General features: G+C 37.4%; 1 long non-coding RNA gene across 21 annotated transcripts in view; it reads right to left on the reverse strand.

Moving 5' to 3' along the window:
* LOC144289656 (uncharacterized) overlaps positions 1 to 24581 on the reverse strand; it is a 469344-nt gene that overhangs the window by 81575 nt on the left and 363188 nt on the right. For 18 of the 21 annotated variants that reach the window (XR_013357504.1, XR_013357505.1, XR_013357497.1 and 15 more), the window contains 2 exons: positions 22054 to 22182; positions 7730 to 7979 (listed from right to left, as the gene is read on the reverse strand). This is a non-coding gene — a long non-coding RNA (uncharacterized LOC144289656). The remainder of the gene's footprint in view (positions 1 to 7729; positions 7980 to 22053; positions 22183 to 24581) is intronic. The other 3 variants (XR_013357502.1, XR_013357507.1, XR_013357503.1) reach the window with 1 other exon arrangement.

The following is a 24581-nucleotide window of genomic DNA, read 5'->3' on the forward strand; positions in this document are numbered from 1 at the left end:
AGCTTACCTACATGACTAATCTTACTGCTTTATCCCCCTAGTAGAAGATACGCTAGCTGAAAGTCTACTCTAGGCTATAAAAATTAACTCTTATAATCTCTAACTGTAGCTGGTCACCCCAAATGGTACTCATGAGGTTAATCATGTAGTTTCTGGTTTTCATATTTATTAGAAGAATGGTAGGTCTTTATGAGGTAAAGACATTTAAGTTGCTCAGGTTTCTGAGAGACTGAGAATAATAGGTTTTTTTTTTTTTTTAAGATTTTATTTATTTATTCATGAGAGACACAGAGACACAGGCAGAGGGAAAAGCAGGCTCCATGCAGGGAGCCCAATGTGGGACTTGATCCCCGGACCCCACGATCACTCCCTGAGCCAAAGGCAGATGCTTTAACCACTGAGCCACCCAGGCATCCCAATAGATTTTAACCATGAGACTGAGGCATACTAGATTTTAAGAAAGCTTATATTTGCTCCATCTGGTCAACCTAGGGAAATGATTGCTTTTGAAAAAAGAGTCATAACATTTCAAAGGCTTAGAAACAGCTGTTTTTGTTCCTCTCATGTGGTTTACTTCCTTTAGGTAAGCTAGTTCAGAAATCATCCACAAGGCAAGAGGGAATAACAAATTCTAATTCCCAATGTGTGATTTCCTATCAATTTAAATTTTCCCTTCCAATTGGCTGGGAAACATCCCACCCAAGCTCCTCACAGTGGAGGCTTTCACATGACCCTGTACTTAGGAGGATCCCTCTCTTAGTTTATTTTTTTTTTTTTCCTCTCTTAGTTTAATATTCTACTGTCACTGTCTTGAAATTCTTAATATCTTTTTAGTAAGGAGATCTGATTTCATTTTGCATTGAGCTCCACAAAGTAGTCAATGCTGCTTATAGAAACATTACATCAGAATGCTTTTGGCTACAAATAAACCCAACCAAAATTGACTTGGCCCATGAGAAACAATCTTAAATAACAAGAGATCCCAAACTGGGTTAGCCCAGGACTACTTTAACTTAACAATATCACTAATGAGGCACAAAAAAACAGTTATAAAAGCTTTTAGGTCCTTATGTTTTATTTTCAGTAATTCTGATGACAACTTCTCTCCAAGGTGGTAAACTCAATAATATTTTGAAGGCGTGACTAGCCAACTATATAGTCAAATTATATGGCGGAGTTTTCTGTGATGTTAGGGATAGCACAGAGATCTAGACTGTGTATCCTATTACAAGGTTATGAGACATATGGACTGTCTAGTTTCTTTACTGTGTTCATGCAATAGTAAAGGAACTTGTATCATCTCTCAACCACATGTGCCAATCACCAATGAAGGTTATTTCTAACATCTCCTTTAAAAACTAACAAACCTTAATATATATGTGTCAGTAACAATATTTGAATTAATTACACAGTCCCCTTGATAGTGTGGATTTCTCTTAGAGGCATATCAAAGTATAGAGTAAAGTTATCTTGGGGCACCTGAGTAGCTCAGTTGGTTATGTATCCAACTCTTAATTTCAGCTCAGGTCATGATCTCCGTGTGGTGAGGTTGAGCCCTGCCTTAGGCTGGGCATGGAGCCTGCTTAAGATTTCTCTCTCCCTCTCCTCCTCCGCCCTTCACCTCCTGCTTGCACATGTGTTCTCTCTTTAAAAATAAAAAAAAGTTATCTTACACATACACACAAAACCATATCACTCTATGTTGATGTATTTTTAAAGTAATTTACCAAGCATACAATACTACACATTCCTTTTAGAGTAAAGGAAATCTACTCCACTACTTTCATATCTCATTACCCAGAATTTGAATATCTTTTCGTTACCACCTCAGTTACTAATAACATTCACCCTGTTCTAGAAACTAGAACAGAGATCATATTCTCTGAAACACCTTTCCATAAGAGAAACACAAATAAAATTAAAATTTCAATGGAAAAGAGGTCAGATAACAAAGGTTATAAGAATGATAATCTGCTTAGGGGCACCTAGATGGCACAGCATCTGCCTTCAGCTCAGGTCAGGTTCTTAGAATCCTGGGATCCAGTCCTGTATTGGGTTCCTACTCAGCAAGGAGCCTGTTTCTCCTTCTCCCTTTGCTGTTCCTCTTGCTTGTGGTCCCTGTCTCCATCAAATAAATAAATAAAATCTTTAAAAAAAAAAAAAAAAAAGAATTAACCCACAGTAACCTTGTTCTTAACTCCTTTCCCTCACTGGAAAACTATCTTACCAAAGATGACTCAAATCCAGATATTCTTGCTCTACCAAAATATACATAAGAGTAAGTCTTTATGCATACAAATAATAGATATCTCACAAACTGGAACAGGGAGGTGTGTAAATCTGTTCAAGACACAAGGTAGGGAAGAGAGGTCATAGACTGTGAAGGAACTTGGGTGCTAGTCTTTACATTTTAGGTAATTACGTCAAAGCAAAATGGCAGAAAGTTTGAAAGTACAGGATACTCAACTTGCTTATCAGTTGTGTAGCCCAGATCAAATCATTTAAGTTTTCAGAGCGTTAGTTTCCTCATCTACAAAGTATATATCATAACAGTAGCTGCCAGTCCAAGATGTATGTAACTACCGAACGAAACAATGAATACACCAAGCTCAGCACTGGTAAGCATTCAATTAACAAGCCCTGATGAGGTCAAAGTCAATGATTCTAAAAATAGCCGTGAATGTTGGGTAGATAAAACCAGTGCAGAAGTATGCCTGTGATAGGGATTGGGAGCTAGGACTCTTACCATTTTATTAGAAACACTCACCCAGGGCCTGCGCTAAAGCTGTCCTGAAAGAGAAGTATGTATCCAGGTGCATGGTATGCCCAGGTATATGAGTAAATGTTTGTGGGGGTGAGTAGTGAGTGACAGGCCTTTCTTGTTAGTTACTGAATACAATACAGTGAGGTACAACTAAATTGTTATTTTCAAATTGTTTCCTATGCAGTATTACAGAATGGGCCAAAATATGCCCACTTCAAAGGCCTGACTTATACACAGAAAATACTAAGTTTATGTCTGAAACAAATTCCTCTATATACTGCAGCTTAAAAAAATCATCAAACCATGTATAACTCTTTTTTTTTAAATCATCCTGGCAGGGTGCCTAACTTGCTTAGTCAGTAGAGCATGCAACTCTTGAACTTGGAGTCATGTATTTGAGCTCACGTTGGGTATAGAATGTACTTAAGAAAAAATAAAAAATAAGAAATAAAATCATCTTGGCATATCTCTCTGTGATTCCTCATACTTAAGAGTTTGCCAAGTCAGGTTTTTCTATTCAGAAATCTAGTAAGTAGGGGTCTATCACCAAAACAACAAAGAGATCTTAATTACAGTTATTCAAACAAGGCCACTATAATTCTCTATTTATTGCAACATGAAAAATTCTCAGAAGATAATCAATAAATTATGTCTTCCTTTTAGAAAATTCTAGACAATTCACTAATGTTTTCCAATACACTATTTGGAAGGCAGTTTCTGATTCAGGCTAATCAGGCAGTCTTCTAATGAAATTTCAGACAAGACTGAACTCCAAATTCCATACTTAGAAAACACTTGGGGTCAATGCATTTGCACGCTAGCAGAACAGTACAAAAATAAGGCCTGTGGGAAAAAGCAGCTGATTCTATAACAGTTCAACAAGCCACGCAAAACTGAAATTAAGCAGTTTATGATTTTGTTGAATTACTTTTGCCTTTCATTCTCTATCCAGAATAAGGAGGACCAATAATCTGATATGTTGGCATGGAAAAAAAAAATAAACAGCAATAAAAGACTTAACACTCATGTTCACATACACATATAAACATATCTAGAAGCATATAAACATAGGCTTTTCTTTTTCTGAAATATTAACTGGTGCAGTTTTTTTTTTTTAAGATTTTATTTATTTATTCATGATAGTCACAGAGAGAGAGAGAGAGAGAGAGAGAGAGAGGCAGAGACACAGGCAGAGGGAGAAGCAGGCTCCATGCACCGGGAGCCCGATGTGGGATTCGATCCCGGGTCTCCAGGATCGCACCCTGGGCCAAAGGCAGGCGCCAAACCGCTGCGCCACCCAGGGATCCCTGGTGCAGTTTTTTGATCTTGTATTACCTTATACCCAAGAGCCTTTCCTCCATTCAGCTAGATAAGGCTAACATCAGTACTCCTTGCTTCAAGGAAGGGAAGGACAAGCAGCAACAAAAACTCTAAGCTTTGCCTTTTAAGAGTTTAAGTCCTGGCAGGGACCATAGATCTGAGAACATGTGCAATGAGTGACAGCAAGGCTTCTGGCCTCCCACAGGTAAACAATAATTCTTTAGGTAGAGAGGGCTGGGAGAGAACCTACAAGGGAGAGAGGAAAGCTGAGGACGAAAGAAGGGTCTGTTTCATCTAGGCTGAGCCTCAGGGACAGGGGAGAAAATATTCCCGACATGTATAAGGAATATTTTGTATATGTTGTTTATGTTACAACGAAATGTTTTCCTGTGTTTATCAAAACCAATGTCTAGGCATGAACCAATCATTATGGAAACTAAGTGATGTCAGAAGCAATTTTTTGTAGTCTTTCAACTAGATGGAACATCCTTGGATTTGGAGGACTGAATGACAGAGAAAATAGGAAGGTGGTGACTTAGACATTGAAGGATCACCAAGACAGTTCTTGCATTTTTGTGTTTCAAGAATGAGCCTCATTTTCTTTGACTAACCAAGTCTAAAGACAATATAAACTCATGTGAATTTGGGTGTTTCCTTAGTTGGACAATTGGACTAAGAGGTGAATGAATCAATAAATTAGTTATTTTCAGCATTTCTTTTTGTTTCTTAAACTCGGAAGACACTATAGTATAATCATTAAAAGTCTGGATTAGTCCTGAGTTTATGTTTATAATCTTCTGCTAATTATATGATTTTATGTAAATCTTTAATGACTTAAACCATTTCCTTATCTGAAAAGTGGTGACACTATTTTTGTTGGGAGGATTACATGAGAGAATATATTAAATGCACCATGCCAGTCACATAGTGCTTATTAATCATTGGGAGCTACCCACTGTGGTGATTGTACTATTATTCTTATTGAAATACTTTGGAATCAACAAAATTGCAAATTGGTTTAGTCAAGTCGGAGCAGAAGATACAGCTAGAAAAAGTGCATGCAGAGTCACTCAAATCCACAGTCTTACCTACAAGTTAAATTTGGTCCCAAATTCAATTTACTGCAGTCTCATTTGTTCTGGACAATGTACAAGAACAGAGGATGAATAAATCCTGGGGTCTATCCTCTAGAGTTCACACTGAAGTGGGAGGGTGAGACACCTACACAGCATTAAAATAACTATCTGTGTGTCTGTGCTACAGGAAATGCTATTAAAAAAATAATAATAAGTGAACAAGTAGCTGAGAGGAGGAAGGAAACAATGCACGCTAGAGCACTCAGAGAAGACTTAGGGAAGATAGCAGACTTGAGTTCAGCAATAAATATATTGTAGACATTCTCAATGTGAAGAAGAGGGAAAAGATTGAGCATGGAAATTTTCTGGGATATCAGTTGAGAAGCAAAGTGACAAGGTGGGTGTCCTACCCTTGCTTTCTTGGCACCTACAATTTTCATGCAAGCACACTGACTTTTAACTGCCAGTCCCTGTGATCCTGTGCCTGGGGACTTCTGCCATCATTGAAGCCAGAGGCACTGGAAGATTAATACCCACTCCAAAGAAGCTCTTAACCTATCATGGCTGATGAATAAATAACCTAGCTCTCCTGTCCCTCTACCTCCCAACACGTCCCCAGCAGGATTACGTGCCAGTTGCCCCCAGGGAGAAGTCTGCTGTAGAACAAAACACCCCTTTATTAGCTTCCTTTTCTGCTTTGTCTTGCTCCTCCACTCCCCTACAGTTGTTACTTGAAATCATTTTCTAAATAAATGACCTGTGTTTGAATCCTTGCAACGAGTCAAACCAAACCAAGACTGGTAAGGGAATAGAATTCACATTCACAGTTCATTTAACCATGGATTTCTTTTTTCTTTTTTTTTCTTTTCTTTTCTTTTTTTTTTTTAAAGCATGGATTTCTTAAGCACTTTCTATATGCCTGCACTAGCTACACACTGTGGATTTAGAGATGGATCAGAGGCACTCCCCGACTATATGGAGTTTACAGTATGGCTGGAAATACGAAGTACATTGAAAGTAAGTTGTATTGGTGTTGAATAGATCATAAGCTCCTTTGGGACTGGGATCATGCTTGATTTAACTCAATAATTAGTATAATCCACAGCATATGACAGGTACTCAACTATTTATTGAATAAAAAAGCATGATAATAACAATATAATGTATTTTAAAGGTTTTATAAGCCTTCAAGTGCTTTACAAAAATCATCTCCTTTAATCGTCACTGAAACCCCACTAGATAGGAATCATTTGTTCACTGAACAAAGTAAGAAATTCAGGATCAGGAAAAATGAGCTTTTAGGTCACCAAATGCTGGGGTCTGACACTACACCGTCTGATTCCACATGTATTGCCCTCAATATCTAAACCACCCTGACCCTTTCTCCCTTATAGCCATGTATGCAGGATGTAATTAGGAAGACATCCAAGAAGAGAAATCTGTCTTCATGTTATCAGGAGCTGGGCCAATAATAAACGGCAATGTGGCTACTAATTTTCTTCAAACATTGCTTGTGCTTGAACAGGATTCATGCTTCATTGGTTATAATCCTGACTTTCCTGGGAGATGCAGCTATAAGGGAAGGAGACACTCATTCCCTCACATCATGATAGGAAATTAGAACCTAGGACAGTGTGTTGACTGTCTGATTCCATTATCTCAATTTATGAATGACAGAGAGGTGCCAGATTGGTGCCCAAGATCACAACTGCTCTTCAGTACCAGTGTCCTCCAATAGGCCAAGACAGGCAAACTCCTTGAGGTGAGAAAGGCAGATGCCCATGCTCTGGCCTCTAGTGGCCACATAGAAGGCCAGGAGAGGGGGAATTCAGCCCCATACATCACCACAGGCAGTATTTCTCAAACTACCTAGAGGGGACAGCCTGCAGTTTTTGTTTAATCCCCAATCCACTGCAGACCATTACCTCTGTAAAATACAGGAGTATAAATTACTAGACACTGCTCTAAACATTTCTCAAAACTTACTCTCAATTTCTATACTCATCTTATCATGGGCCAATAACAGTTTGTGGTTTGGCATTAGCCCTCCGACTACATACACGTTGAGCAGCATAATACAGGGGGCCAGAAAAGACAGAGGGGGTACACATAAGATGGCATACCAGCTTAATTATGCAAGATGTGGTGTGGTTTCCCTCCCTAGTTCTTCAAATACAATCGTTCCATCAGCAGTGTTTCCTTGTGTCACCTCTGACCTCCCACTTCACCTGGGACCTGTTTCCTGCATGCCCAGGATTCATTCCTCAAAGTTCCCTACACCTGGATTTCCCCTGATAATCCCTCAACAAAACTGATCCTGGTGCACATCTAGCTTAATTCTCTGTTAGAACAGGACACAAGGCAATTCTAGAAGTAGTTTCCAAAGTAAGTACTCACATCCTGTGGGGTGTAAGAATGATATACTGTGGAATATGGCAAACAAATATAGTTTTTTTTTTTCTACTAACCTTTTCTCTCCTCCTTTTAAAATGTCTCCTTTAAGGTATTATTTATAATGTACTTATTTTATCAGTATAGTCCATAGAATGAAAAAAACAAATATACTTGCCTTTGTCCAGAGTGCCAGCAATTTTTATCCCCAGACTTCAGTGCTCAAGGAAAAAAATATCTTTTTTGTTTTTTTATTTCAATGTATCTAAGATTCATTGGAATACTGCTCAAAATGTAGATTTCAAGTTCCTTGTAGATTCTGATCCATTGGGTCTGTGGCAGGACCTAGAATATGGATTTTTAAGAATCATCTTCCTCCAACTCAAGTGATGTCCAATGCTATTGTCCCAGGATCACCATGAAACACTCTGCACATAAAATAGTAGGACATTTTGTTAGAAGAAATTTATATAATTTTTGTGAGATTTTAATTGATGGCAATTTATGAGTAAGAACAGAGTGCTGATAATTCCTTTAACAGTGACATTTTAAAGTAATTAATTCCTACACTTGAAAACAAGGTCACTGTCTCTAAAACTTGATGTTCGTTAAGATTCCAAAAGTAGAAATTAAGGGAGAAAAAGTCATTTATTCTAAAAATGCAAACATCAAAGAGAACATGCTGTTCTTTTTGGATGAGTCCAAATGAATGTCATGTTGACTTGCAGAGAAACTATTAAAACGTGATACAAATGAAGAATCTGAAGCATGTTTTGATGGATGTGGAGCTCAGTTGACAGCAAACTAGGCCACTCTTGGCACACTCAGCATTTGGAAAAGGGATTTATTTTCCAGAATGGAGCATATATTTGGAAGCCTCAGCTTTGGCAATGAAAACTAGAAGAAGAAATCCAGCTAATGGGATTGATATGACATCCTAGAAGTTTGGCAGATGAGAGTTCCTATCGAAGGAAGGTCTAACAAGGAGTAGCAGACAGAGTAGTCAAGAAAGGGTGTTCCTACAATAAACAGCAGACTTTCAATCATTGGGCAGGATTGATGGGATAAAGCAGCTTCTCCATACTGAGTTCATGAGATACAGGGGAGAGTATCAAAGCAGGACTCCAGGACAGCAAAGAAAGTCTACAGATAGAAACTAGATTACAAACAAGGGAGATTACAACTGAGAGTTGTTTGGCATGGAAAATCCAATCAGAACAAAAAGTTAACTTGATGCAACTGAACTAGGATCCTTTGAACTGTTCTTTAGGAAAAGATGGATCCTGTATCCCATGATGGCCTTGGTTTCTCTGTGGGAATAAACTTCATTGCTTTATCAAATATGTATGTGCTGGGCAGCCTGGGTGGCTCAGCAGTTTAGCTCTGCCCTCAGCCCAGGGCATGATCCTAGAGACAGGGGATCAAATCCCACGTCAGGTTCCCTGTATGGAGCCTGCTTCTCCTTCTGCCTGTGTTTCTGCCTCTCTCTTTCTCTCTGTGTCTCTCATGAATAAATAAATAAAATCTTTAAAATATATATATATAAATGTGCCATTCATAGGGCTGTGTGCTATACTCCAGGAGAATGCCAGAAAATCTGTTTCAGACCTCTTGCAGCATCCATTTTAGTGGGGAGAGAGATTCAATTAAATAACCAAAAAAATGCAAAATTTCAAATACACACACACACACACAGATACACACACATATACTCCTGGAGGAGAATGGATTAATGTGTATATGATGGAGAGGATTCTAGTCAGACAATTCAGAGCTAAACTAAGATTTGAAGGTGAATAGAAGTAAACTGGGTAAAGATCAGAGGAAAGACCATGCCAGACAAAGGGAACAGCATATGCAAAAGCTTAAAAGTGGAATGGAAGCTTGCATGGCTCCAACATGGGGTATAGGAAGTCCAGTGAAAAAGTGGTTGAAGAAATTAGTTTTTGAACTTTATTCTAAGTGAAATGGGAAGACTTGGAAACATTTAGGCAAAGGAAATAACAAGAGAGAATTTGAGATTTGAAAATGTCCCTCTGGATTTAGTGCTGAGAATAGCTTCGAGAGAGGCACAGATGGATGATAGTAATCAGATGGTTGTGAGAGTATCCCTGATGCAGAATGATGGTGGTTTTGACTAAGGAAGTGGCAAAGAACATAAAACTGTAAGACAAAATTGAAGGATAAACAGAATTTGTCACAAGACAGGGGGGATGTTGAGCAGAAAATCACACACATTAAATGTTTTTCTCAGTACCTTATTGTCTTAGCCAAAAAATTTCCATTGAATACAGTTTAGACACATACATATAATAGATGGATGGATGGATGGATGGATGGATGGATGGATGGATGGATGAATTAAACAGACAGACATTCAGATATCATGATGGGACAGATCCTATACCTAGTTCAAGTAAAATGCTGTTGGCTGCATCATCCAAAAATTTCAGGTCAAATGAAAAACATGCTTTTTCAGGAAAAATACAAAAATATTTTAACTTTTTGCTGAAAGAATTGAAATTCTTATTTTAAAATTTATCAGAAGCCTGGAGATCCCAGATTGCACTAAAAGAATTACTTTATACATTTACTGAGTGTCCTATGGAGGGCATGATACAGAGTTAAGAGGTAGAAAGCCAAAAATTAACATGGATCTCACATTAAAAGGGGAGGAGATGATGTATAACAGATAAATAGTCTCCTTAATAGAAATCTATGCAAGTTTAATGTGGTAATTTCTATTCTTCCTGAATTTTCCATTTGAATTGTCTCCTTCATTAAATCAATGACAAGACACCCTCACCTTGCCTTGGTGATTTCTGTCCAGCTGATCATCCTTCTAGGCACCTTGGTTGAGCTTGAGTCCCTCAAGCACTGCTAATCATGTTAGACATGCGGGCCATACATCCCTAAAGCAAACTCCCTTCATTAACTCTTTGCCTCAAGAAGACATCAAAGTAAATGAATGATTAATTCCTTATTTGGTCTAATCTAAAACTTGAAAGTTTATCAGAAGATAGCCCAATCTGTAAATGATATTTGAATTTTGGAAAGTTCAGCCTTCCTTTCTTGTTCATTAGTTCAATAAATGGTTATAAGTGATGGACATTATGCCAGGGCAAAGATGATAAGGCGGTGCCCACATGGAGAAATAGTGAAACGGGGTATTTGAACCATTACAAAATGAGCAATTCAGCTGTTGATGTAAATAGTAAAGATGGACCTCAAGAATAAATCTATGAGACTTTTCCTGAAGGGCAAATCTGACAACATATGATTTAGTAGAACTGACCAAGCCTTTACATGACAGGAAAGACCCCATGTTTAAATCAGATAAAACTTATAATGACACATAGCTAATAAGCAGGTAAACTGATCAACATCTCTTAAGTCATCCATTTGTTCATTTATTCACTGGAAATTTATTAATAATATGTACTTGATGCTGACCATTGTATGATGCACTAGGATAGGTTTTGAACAGAATAGTCCTTGTGGGGGAGAAAAGCAAACATGAAATAAATTATCTTACAAATAACTTTTTAACTTCAAAGATATTAAGGTCCATAAGGGAAAGTGCAGTGTGCTCCAACAGGATGGTGGACAGATGGAAAGGGCAGGCAAACAGGATGAGTAGGAAGAAGGAGGTGGAGAATAACAGAAGATAGAACATACACAGAAACTCTGAGAAGGGAGAGTTTGAAAAGGCAGAAGGTCCAGAAGGTGAAGTATAGTCAAGATGAAGAGAGTTATGAGGCAAAGCCACAAAAAAGTAAGAGTTAGAGTATAAGCCTTCCAGTCAAGACTAGAGATTTTGAAGTTTCATTAGAAGAGCAAAATAAAGCAAATAAAGAGTTTAATCTCATAACACTACTTAGATATTTCTAGCTCGTACCCAGTAAAAGTTCATTAAAAAAAGAAAAAGGGAATGTTGTAAACATTCTAATTTGAGTAAATTAAAACTATACTACTAGAGCAATTACGTTTTATAATTTGCTTATGGGAAAATAAATTACAAATAAGACACTATTGCTAATTTTCTATCATCCTGCTCTATTGTCTCCTACAAATGCAGTGCTATAGGTCAAATCAAGAGTTTGAATAGCCCTAATATGAAAAACACAAGAAACAACATATGTTGTTGAGGATGTAGAGAAAAAGGAACCCTTGTGCACTTTTGGTGGAAATGCAAACTGGCACAGGCACTGTGGAAAAGAGTATGGATGGAGGTTACTCAAAAAGTTAAAAATAGAATTACCACATGATCCAGTAGTTCCACCACTGGGTATTTACCCAAAGAATATGAAAACAGTAATCTAAAAAGATGTATGTGACCCTATGCTTATTGCAGCATTATTTACAATATCCAAATTCTGGAAGCCCAGATGTCCATTTACAGATGAACGGATAACAATGGGAGATACACACACACACACACACACACACACACACACACACAGTGGAATATCACTCAGCCATAAAAAAGAATGAAATCTTGCCATTTCCAACAATATGGATAGATACAGGGCATAATGGTAATAAAGCAATTACAGAAAGACAAATACCACAGGATTTCATTCACATGTGGAATCACACTTACGATGATCACTGAGTAATGTACAGAATTAGTGAATAAGTATATTGTACACATGAAACTAATATAACACTGTACGTTAACTGTACTACAATTACTTTTTAAAAAAATGTGAACAGTCTTGTTTGTAGCAAAGATTTCAAGTTCAGCTAATTGATGTTTGTGCCTTTGAAAGACTATGACCAAAGTATTCCTGAAAATAAATAAAATAGCTTGATAAAGGACAGTTAATGTCTTTCTCCAGATTTAAAAATAAGGAGTGCTTTCCTTCAAATTTTCAATAGACACTGTGAAAACAATTCTACTTATATACCACTTTCATCCTAATAATTGGGTTTCTCTAGTGGAGAATAGATTTTGGAAGGGTAAACATTGTGATCTATCAGAAAATTTGCACTTACTGCTCACAGAAAACATTTAAGCATTTTAACTCAGCCAAAGAGAAGAAATAATTTTACTTTTCATTAAACTTGTTTGTGAGGAAATACAAAATTCTCAGCCTCAAAACTGTTTTTCATTTCCCCCAACAAACCTTACCCTTGCCAAATTGTTTCACAAAAATTGCAGCATTTTTAATGGTTTTTCAACAACACTCAAAGATTCATTTTCCTATGAGCATTTACACTGAAGTAGTTGAAAAACAACATGAGTTTGGATGGGTCTGAACATAAACAAGCCTGCGGTATAGAAAGAGCATTAATTTTCTTTAATCCCCAGAAGACAGACAACCATTTTCATGAAATTCCCATATGCACAATTTTCCAAGTCCTTTGGATTAAGATCATTATCCTATAATAAACACACCCTCCCTCTCCAGTGCTATATAATTAAAGAGCAACTTCTTCCAGCCATACTACCCTCATGTAACACTTAGCTCAAGCTGTTGGTATCTTGCCCATATCCTCTTGGCACTTACTCTTCCCAAAATTGCGGACAGCTTGTAAATGCATGTGGCCATAACTCTAAGGCTGAGGCTTCCCTTGGCTGTCAGAGGATGCTCAGCCTTCACAAGGACCAGACAGACCTGGCACGTTTATGACTCCAGGAAAGGCCTTCCACCAGTGACACACAGGAGTTGATAACATCTTTACCCTTCACATGGAACAACTCGGAGACTCAATCTACACAATGTCCCAGAGGACCCACAGCAATAACCTGCTCATTAATTGACCTTGAAATAGCTTCCTTCCCGTGTCTGTCTCACTTCATCACTCCCCTAGTGCTTCCTGGCTTACCTCACAATTAAACTACTTACTTTCATATCATTGTTTCCAATCTTAGGTTCTGTGATTTGGCCTGAGGCAAATATATTTGCTAAATATGTTCCAAGGTATCATTCTTATTTCTAAACTGTGCTTAGTATTTTTGCAAAAATAAAAAAAATAATAATAATAATAGGAGGATCCCTGGTGGCTCAGTGGTTTAGTGCCTGCCTTCAGCCCAGGACATGATCCTAGAGTCACAGGATCAAGTCCCACATCAGGCTCCCTGCATGGAGCCTGCTTCTCCCTCTGCCTGTGTCTCTGCCTCTCTCTCCCTCTCTCTGTGTATCTCATGAATAAATAAATAAAATCTTTAAAAAATAATAATAATAATGACCTTTATATTTTCATAAGTAATGATCTGGGATGCCTGGGTAGCTCAACCAGTTAATTGACTCTTGATTTTGCCTCAGGTCATGATTTCAGGGTCCTTAGATCAAGCCCCTGCTTAGTGGGGAGTCTGCTTAAGATTATTTCTTTCACTCTCCTCTGTCCCACCTTGACTCACTCTCTCTTTCTCTCTCTCTCTCAAACAAATAAATAAATCTTTAAAAATTTTTTTTCACAGGTAATGATCTCAAATTCAGTAAATGGCAAAATATTTTTTGGATGCCAACAATGAATGCCAGGTCCTGGGAATAAAATTATGAACAAGGTACTCAGCCACTATCTTCATCAAGAGTATATCCTCAACCCCATGATAAGGAATCTTAGATTTCTTCTCTAAGAGTTTTTAGAAATGGCGCAATGTCCTGCATTTTGCCCTCTAAAATTTCACTTTAAGAGGAATTATAACCTTTAAGGTCTTATAAGGTCTTATAACCTTCCATGAGAGACTAAATCAGTGGTAACTACCCTTATTTGGTATTATATAGCCTGATAAAAATCTAATGATATTCTTTCAGAAATATCCTCATATACAGGAGCACATACATGGTACATAAAATTCCAGAGATCTCTCCATCTTCTAAAACCCTCTGCATGAATCCTTTTAAAGATCTCTGAATCCAGGTAAAACTCCATGCTATAGACCAATGGGCTAGCCAATGGAAATACAACCCGAGTCATATATATAATCTTACTTTTCAGATGGTCACATTTTAAAGAGGCAAAAAAAAAAAAAAAAAAGAGACAAAATTTAGCCAGTATGTCCCAGTATTTAACCCAGTATGTTCAAACTATTATGATTTTAAATATAATCAATATAAAATTTATTAATAAGCTATGTTTACATTATTTTTAAATTCTAAGTCTTGAAATTCTAGTATGTACTTGACACAGCACATTTCAATTCAGACAAGCCACATTTCAAGTACTCGGTAACCACACAGACGTAGAGGCTACCATATTGGTCAGTGCAGCTCTAAAGCAAGAGATAATGGAAGTTTGTCTTCGTGACCTTCCTCTTTTCCCTTTATAAGGCCCTTCTGCCCTTAGAGCATCATCCCACTATGGAATACTTCGCAACTTCTCAACTCATCTCAAGTCAAAATTATCTAGTGACTTTCCCTTTCCTGTTGTAACATGTGTCTAACTAGCTCTCCTGTTGATGAAGATTTAAAAACCCATTCATTCTTTAGTGTTAAGAGTTGATGCTTTAGGATAAGAAATGCAAATGATCTTCCATTGAAATACCAACTTCGACCATGATCTTCTCATTTCCAGAGTTGAGAAAGGCTCTGAGATTGCATTTAGACTCAGTGGGAAGGAATGTTATGATCAATAGCTATATTGTCCTCTGGTATACAAGTGGGTAGATTGCATATGAGCTGTTTATTTCCTGGAAAAATGTATTTATAACTTAGCAGATGTTTCTTAAATAACCTTTAAAAAGTAGTTTTAAGTAGAGAAATTTCAGGTATGTGCACTTAGCTGTCACTATGTGCTTTGATTTCTATGGTTAATGTTTTAAGAGTTTTGTAGAATATGCAACATGTTAAAATATATCAATATGGACATAAATACAGATATAGCATCTTCAGAAGGATAAGCCAATTTATGACACAAATGAGAAAAGAATTTGGGGAAGAAAAAAAGAAGCTCAAGAAAATTCTATAGCCAAATTTTCATGCTAGCAAGAATTAGCAACACCACTGGAAACTATCCTCTGACCAACTTTTTTGGGCTGTTTTGATGTGGGCCTCGTCCATTCACCCATTCTTTGATTTTCATGACAACTTTATAAAGTAGATTGGAGAGGAGAAGTTGCTCAGTGGCCAGATGAGGACTGTGGAATAAGAAAGTAATTAGTACTCCCAATCGTAAGAGTATTCATGACTTCTGGGGACATTTCTTTCATTATTTTCTGTCAACACTTCTATCATAGTCTCTCTTCTAGAATGGCAGATATTGACTGCCTATGGGAAGTTATCTTGTTTACTTTGGTTTGTAAGTGTCTGGAGTTGGAAACTCTGTAAGTGGCCTTTTGTTCTCAAGAGCAGAATGAGGTACATAACTGGTTCCATGGTAATTAAATCCCACTCATATTTTTCCCCTTCACGTGCTAAGGGGATATATCCAGGCATCCTCTTCCCTTGCCCTGCTCAGACTATCAATAAATGAATTTTCTCTTTTATACTCTATTTTCAACCCTTTCCTAAGGTTGGGCCAATGAAAAACAGGTGGAAAGAAATGCTTTGATGAGCACTGAGTGTTATATGCAACTGATTAATTATTGAACACTACATCTGAAACTGATATACTATATGTCAGCTAATTTAAATAAAAAAAGAGGGCAGTCCTGGTGGCTCAGTGGTTTAGCCCTGCCTTCAGCCCAGGGCTTGATCCTGGAGACCCGGGATCAAGTCCCACATCAGGCTCCTTGCATGGTGCCTGCTTCTCCCTCTGCCTGTGTCTCTGCCTCTCTCTCTTTGTCTCTCATGAATAAATAAATAAAATCTTTAAAAATAAATAAATAAATAAATACTTTGATGTTAAAAGACTAGAAATATTTATCTCCTACATAGCTAACTATATGTCATTCGATATAACAGAGAAGCAAATAGAATCCAGATATCAGCTAGGTTCACCTAGTCCTCTACAATTGAAATAAAATTAGTTAGAGCTCCACCCAATGAGTGATGGGACATCTGTCTACTGTCCATAATGCTCTGGAAATTTGGGAGGTGGTGTGAATATTTCTTCTAATCATCTCTGGCTGCAAATTCCTGATTTTAAGAAATTAGTTTATAGATCTCTTTACTGCAGCATTTTTGCTCCAATACTCTCCATAATGAATTATCACGCCTATTTTCTTTACTCTTCCCAATTCCACTAGCACAGGTAGTAAGACAGGAGGAGGAAGACACAGAGGTTTGTTTTACAGAATACCTTACAATTGCATGTATGACATCTCTGTTTGGTAGACTATGATACAAAACTCCAGCAGGGCTTTGTTTAATCCTCTGTTTGGGGTCCAATCTCTTTTTTCTCCATCATCCTGATTTCTTCTTCCTTGTTGTATGCCCCATCATTTAAGTACTCACAAGGTTATTATGCAGGACAGTTGAATTACTTGTTTGTTTTAAGATCTCTTTACAGACCATCAGCTAGTTCTCCCACATCTCGATGAAATATCAGAGTAGTCTATCATTTAACTCCCTCTAAACAGGTGAAGTTCCCTCCTGGTCCCAACAGTTTAAATAATAGAAAATTGTATTTGTTTTCACCTTGTCATTAAAGAGGTCCCCAGAAGAAGATTTTGGGATGAGGACTTATGTGCAAGTGATTTCTTAATAAATAATTTCCAGGGAAAATAAGAGTTTTCAGAGAAGCCTAGTAATCATGATAAGAAGGGGAAGAAACCAAACATAAATAAGATCTCATGCAAAATCTCTCAAAGGCAATGCTCATCATCCTTATCCCACAGGGAACTTTGCATTATGAACTGTGCCTGAGAGTGGTCCTCACCAGGGAGCACCCCTGAGTCACTGGCTAAGGGCCACCCAGGCAGCTTCCAGGCATATGAGTGCAGACTGGCTCATGGAGCCTTAGGGAATCCTTCCAAAGATAAGCTGTGATTGCTGGTCATGGAACCAAAATCATATGGAAAGAGTTACACAAAATGTTAAACAGGAATCCAATGGCATATAAGTAGAATACAATCAAGGCACATGACAACCTGCTTCCTAAGAAATTATTAGCAGCTGGTATTTTTTTCTCATTTCTTTCCTTCATGTTTTCAACACACTACCATACCATACACAGACTTAGGTGCCACAGTACGCCACTCTCCACTTGCCCTTCCAGAAAAATTTATGAATCCAATGTCATGTAACTTTATTATCTTAATGTGTCCTAAGCAACAAGTAGCTAATTTGATTTTCAAGTTCATATACCTGAATATTAACATGTGGTACACCTTAGGTTAACATTTATACTTTGACTAATGCCTGTCTTAGAAATTGTAGACTAAGGAAATGATCCACTAAAATGGTATCAAATTATATATAGCATAGTACAATATAGAAGAAATAGTTTTGAGTTGGTAGACTTTTCCAATGATTTCTTTGAAATAATTGAATCCTTTCCACCCATAGCTAATCAAACCTTAGTAGAGATAGGAAAATTAGTAATAGCCATTTATCATGGCTCACTATATGCCAAGCACAATGCTCAGATAACTGTGTATCATTTAATCCTTACAACAACCCTATGAAGTAAGTGTTTTCTATCCCCATTTTGTGGAGATTGAGGGAAATTGTGACTTAGAAAGTTGAAAGAGCTTGCCAAAGAGGAAAAGCTAAAAAGTAGCAGACTTAGCATTCGAACCCCAAAAAGTATAATACTGAAGACTTTGTTCTTCTCCACAATGCTACCTTGCCCTCAACAGATAACTTGCGTTACTCTCAAAACCAGAGAACAAATTAATAACCAGATATTAGGGATAATGGAAGAAGTAGAAGTTTGGCAATGTAAGGTGTTCATGGTAACCCTACTGGACAACTCAAATTTGAGCTCTTTAATTTAATATAAATATGTGTGCCCGTGTTGTACATTGCTCTCTCACATACTCACATCCTATGCTTCTCCTTTATCCCACGGAAACACAAGATTAACTTAGACAGAAAACCTAAGTTCAAAGTAACCATCCTAAGAATGTTTTATAAGCTTCTAGTCCTCTTGCTAAGAGAAACTGAAGAAACAGAAAAAACAATATCCAGCTTCTCCTTATTTTTAAAAAATCGGAATCAAAGAACTTACTGTATTTCTGCACATTACAAAAACTGTGTGAGTACTTGCATGTTTTAAGTATCTCTCCATTGTATAAGTTTTCACAACACAGGATTTCTCAAAAAAATAAGCCCATAAAATATTATTAAGCACAGAAGAATTGAGATATAATGCTTCTGGGCAATTGACAGCTGCAAAATGATATGTAAAAAATGAAAAATGATTTCCAGAGCCTTCTGAAATGATACCAAAATGATGTTTAATAAAAATCACATCAATGTTAAAAAAGTGATTATTGCTGGTTGACCTTTTACCTCAAACTGCACTATTTTTAATAATGTTTAAAACATTTCAAAGGAAGCACTACAATATATTTTATTTTATGGCCTTTAATACTTTTCATGAAAACCTTTCATTTTGATGAATGGCAAAAGGAGAAAATACAGAACATGATTCTGGATATTTTAATGGCACCTCCATCCGTATGAACTATGAGCCACAACAAATATTATGTAGTTGGAGGTTGTTGCTCATGCATTTGAATCTTGCAATGATTAAGAAACCAAAAGTAAATGTGAGAAGAGATTTCATGGTTCATAAGATCCATGGAAATAGCTGTTGAAACTCAACTTCTACATGAGCAAAACCTCCCGTCTCTTAAAGCTAATTAGGACCTCCCTAATATTTACTTTGTAGAAGGAAAATATACCCTATTTCCAAAACACTAAGGAAGATATACATGGTCATGTTCTTTAACCTTAGATGTTAAAACTAGAAAAGTATGAAAGGATGTGTTTATTAGGGGATCAGGAACGGGCAAGAAGGAGGGTAGATTTAGACCTTCTTATATTATATTTTAACAAACATAAGCTTGGATTTTCCCAACAATTATATCCGTCTGTGTTCCAGGTACTCTAACTGCATATTACTCTCAAATGACACCATGTTATAAAGCAACCATTTATGATGTTCATGAATTCTGCAGATCAGGTGTTCAGACAGGAAACAATGTGAATGCCTGCCTTCATTCCATCTGCCTTAAATGGATGACTTTAGGTTTGAGGAAGAAGTCAGCAAAATTTTCTGTGAAGAGGCAGTTAGTGTTTTCAGTTTTGTGGGCCATAAATACACTCTCTGTCATGACTACTCAATTCTGCTGCTGAAGAGTAGAAGCTGCAATTAATAATACATAAATGAAAGCATGTGACTGTGTCCCAGTAAGACTATTTACAAAAAAAAAGGCAGCCTGCTGGATTTGGCTCCCTGAGATCCCTGAAGGCTCACTGACTTGCATGTCAGGAGACTGATGAAAGCTGGCAATGGTGGGGGTAAGGGGTGGGTGTGTCTCAGTTCTTGTACATGTGAATCACTTCGTGTAGCTTATCTTCATGAATTATCTGGGATAATTCAGGCTTCCTCTCAGCATGGAGGCTGGGGATCTAAGGATGTGCATATTGAGAGAAAGGATAGAGAGTGGACCACATGGAAGCTGTATCACACATGAGGCATGATTTCCACCACATTCTATTCATTGAGGCAGTCACAAAGTCCAACCCAGATTCAAGGAAAGGGGAAATAAGGGACCCTCCTCTTGATGGTGAGTGCCAAAGTTTGAGAGGGGCATGCAGGACAGGAAATATTGCTTTGGCCATTTGGGGGAAATATAATCTTCCACTATTTTACTCAACATACCAATAAATCTTTATACCTGCTAAGTTCTACACTGGACAACTGGTGAAGAAAAGTCAGTATCTGCCTTGAAAAAGATCACAAAAGTGTGAAAATACAGCTTTTCAAATAGATTTGTAAAGACAGTATAATGTAAGATATTATTGAGATATGAACCAAAAACAAAACATGAGGGAACTACAAAAAATTTGCTGCTACACAGCAACGTTAAATTGCAACATTTATTCTGGGCTAAGATAGAGGTCAGCAAACTACAGCTCATAGGCCAAATCTGGCCCACTGACTGTTGGGCCAATAAAGATTTATTGCCACAAAGACATTATCTTTCATTTAAGTGTTGCCTCTGGCTGCTTTTGCACTACAACAGCAGGGGTAAGGAGATGTGATAGATACTGGCTTGCAAAGCTGAAAATATTATCTGGCCCATCAGAGAAAAAGTTTCCAACCACTGATCCAGAAATTTGCCAGGACTCAGAGGGAAAGGGAAAGAGGAAGAAACATGTACAAAGGTGGAGAGTCCTGCAAAGGCCAACACTCACTTGAATGACATTTCCTGAATTTGTTAGCTATGTCAACCAAGAACTGTTCAAGGTTTTACTCCTTCGATATTCCAACATTTTACTTATAACCTTGTGGGGCACCTTGCATCTTTGTGTGCATAAGGGTTCAGAGATTCCTAGAAATTCGGGGGGGAAATGCTTAATTATATCTACCAGAGATACAGAAAGGAAAGCAAAACCCACTAACACATCTGCTACACGTATGCCATCTTACACATACGTTTTCTGAAATGTTGAGGTTATGCTGATCTCAGATGAGAACCACATCACATTTATTTCCCCTGTCCATTCCCCTTGTTTTATGATTCTTTTCTCTCTCCACTCTACCTTCCTTCCTTGTAAATAGCATGAGTTGTGGAATCAGAATACATAGGTTTCGATTTCAGCTCTACTATGAACTATAGTATAATCTTGGGTGATCTACTAAATTTCTCTATGACTCAATTTTTTCTTCTCTAAATGAGAAAAATAATAACATACTCTTTAGGTATTAAACATTCAAGTTGTAGTGCTTGGCTTTACATAAGCATGAAATAAATGTAGCTTTCCCCCACTGCACTGTATCACTTTGTTCTCATCAACTGCATCAAGTCTAGCAGAACAGGGATTTTTTTTTTCTTTCAAATCAAAGAAAGGCAATCAGGTTAATAACTCAATGATTTTTTTCTTTCTCCATTTACTAAAACATGAATTACCTTTCTACTAAGCCTTGCCAGTTTACAGCCTACACTGCCCACTCAGGCTCTTCATGGGGCTAATATTTCTGTGCTTTGAAAACAGTAAAAGTGTTTTAGCATGAATTATAGCACCTGCCTTCTCTCTGACCCTACCTCACACCACACCCACCTTAAGCAATTCACTCCACTGCCTGGGCCTTCCTTCAGTTCCTCTGTTCCTCAGTACTCACAGATATGACCCCCAAACTCACCCTTCAAGACTCCTTACAAATAATCTTCCCTCAAAACTGCCTTCTCTGACCTCTTCCACACCAAGCTAGATAACAGCCCCTCTTGCCTTTCCTCACAGAACCCATGATTTTGCTTTATTATAGTTAACAAAATGTATTTTTGTCTTGTATTTATATGTGTGTTTATTAATGCTTGTCTCACTCACTAGACCAGGAATCGACAAACCTCAGCCTGTGGCCAATTCTGACCTTAAACCTGCTTTTCTATAGCACACAAGATAAGATTGGTTACATTTTGAGTGGTTATATAAATACCTGTATAATATCCTTGATTTACCTCTTGATTCGCAAAATCTGGTCCTGGGCAGAAAAAGTTTGTTGACCTTGTACTAGACCATACTTCTCTTTTAAAAATGTCCATATATCAGGCATCTGGCACAGTGCCTGTCATGGAAGAAAAACAGATTACATAGATGAGTAAATAACCATTAAAATAAAAAAAAATTTAAAGCTCTCATTTTAAGCACAGTCCATGTGCAGGACATCATTTGTTGAAGAAACTGATTATGTGAACAGAAAACAGTTTTAAACCAAAGCATTGCTGATTGGTACATCTCTGAAGGAACATAACTTGCTGATTAGTTATGAAAGGTAAAGAGCTCTATGCCTCTGCTCATCTAGTTTTTAAACCTCTACTTCCTGCTAAAATGCCTTGTCCCTCCCTCCACCAAAGTTTCACTCATTCATCAAGGCCAACCTCAGCCATCATCTTTCCCAAAGCCTTCTAATCTAGATTTGAATGACTGAGGTCATACTCAGTCTGTTCAGATCCTTTAAAACCATGGTTTTTAAACTGGTGTTTCAGAACCACCATCATCATCATCTGGGATATTGTCAGAAATTTACAGGGGGTGCCAACCTCAGCACCACTGAATTACAAACTCCAGCAGAGGGCAGGGATATAGGACAGCAATCTAGGACATAACAAGTGGTCCAAGTGACCCTGCTTGTAGGCAGTAACTCTCAGTCCTCGTTATGTATTATGGTCACCTTGACACTTTTTAAATGCCCAAGCCTTAAAAAAGAATTTAATTTAAATGAATTGGCTAGAGCCCAGCTATTTTTAAATATATACATGTAGGCATACTTGTATACATAAATACATGTGTCCACCCCGAGCTCCTTTTAATGAGCAAAGGAAGCTGAGAACTATCCTTACATGTTCATAATCCAGATCACTGACGAATTTTTACTAAAATAGCCAATAATTCAGCAGCCTTCTAGTAGAATAATACTTTATATAGGCATATTAGTAAATGAAATCAAGAAACAAAAATACTGACCAGTATCATACTGACCATATTATAAACAAAAGAAAGACTTTTTAAGATATTGACAGTAACAATACCCAAAAGAGACCAGCTAGAATAAATCTTCAATACCGAATTATCACCTGAATTCTGTAAGCGAGAATTCACTGGATTCAAATTTATCTAAAACTTGGAGCATTCACAACTCACCAGGAATCAGAAAAGGAATAGTATTCAGCTTAGGTAAATTGTCACTTCAATAATTTAAAGAAAAACAATATCACATCACTAATACATATCTGCCAGTTTCATGAATACATTTGTTCCACATGGTATTCCAGTCACCTGTTTCAACTTCCTAAAGTATTGGTTTTATAAGCATTTTCTTTTCTTTTTTTTTTTTTTTTAAAGATTTTATTTATTTATTCATTAGAGACACACAGAGAGAGAGGCAGAGACACAGGCAGAGGGAGAAGCAGGCTCCATGCACCGGGAGCCCGACGTGGGATTTGATCCCGGGTCTCCAGGATCGCGCCCTGGGCCAAAGGCAGGCGCCAAACCGCTGCGCCACCCAGGGATCCCTTATAAGCATTTTCTTCATTAGGATGGAAACATTTGCTTTTGAAAATACAACATTACGTCAGAATCTCTTGGGAGACCAGGCAATATATTTGCCAGGAAAACCATCATTTTAGTAATTCATCATGATTGATAAGGAATACAAATAAGGTATACAAATAAGGAATACAAATCTGACAGGAATTTTTTGAACCTGACAAAAATCCTTTAATCCCTAGATGAGGTCATATTAAATAGTATTTTTAAGTTAATCCAAGATTTGAGGGGAGGAGTGAGGAGGGAGAGCAATGGGAGTATTACCTTTCAGAAAAGTGGTAACTGGCAATAATGTATTAGCTTTGGCTTACTGCAAACACATAATAGAGTTTTCCCCCACCAAGTGATATACCCTTATTACCATCTAAGTAATAATCAACCTTTAAACTAACACTCCTGTTTAACATGTAACAGGACAACTCACAGAGAAAGTGGTGCACATCTGGAATGACCTTATGAGGGCTAACAGAATTTGGCCAAGTCTTCCAGTGTAGTGTCTCCCCAGCACCTTGTCATCTGACAGGACATCTGTCCTGTTCATGCTCCTTCTTCCTCTAAAATACTATTTTTTGCTCTTAGCCCTGATCTCTTCTGACCGGTTGCTCCTCCGCATGAGCTTTTTCTCAGTTTACACCAGGGCCCCTCAGACTGTGGTGATTGACCAGATTTTTCTTTGTTTTATTACATCCATTACAGATAAAAAAACTTTTGTAATATCTAGTAAAAATTAACTATGAGAAAAATTATATTTAAGGAAAGCATAAAAAAAGGTATGCTTGATTTTTTAAATTACATCAACAGACATAAAATTACTTTGACCAGCTGCTACAAAAAGTTCTTTCCCATTACTCCCAGTATCTGTACTTTTCTCTGTGACCAACTAGTAAAGCACAGTTTGTGAACCAAGACCATTTGGTC

The sequence above is a fragment of the Canis aureus genome, chromosome 19, assembly GCF_053574225.1.
Source record: "Canis aureus isolate CA01 chromosome 19, VMU_Caureus_v.1.0, whole genome shotgun sequence".
Classification (NCBI taxonomy): domain Eukaryota; kingdom Metazoa; phylum Chordata; class Mammalia; order Carnivora; family Canidae; genus Canis; species Canis aureus.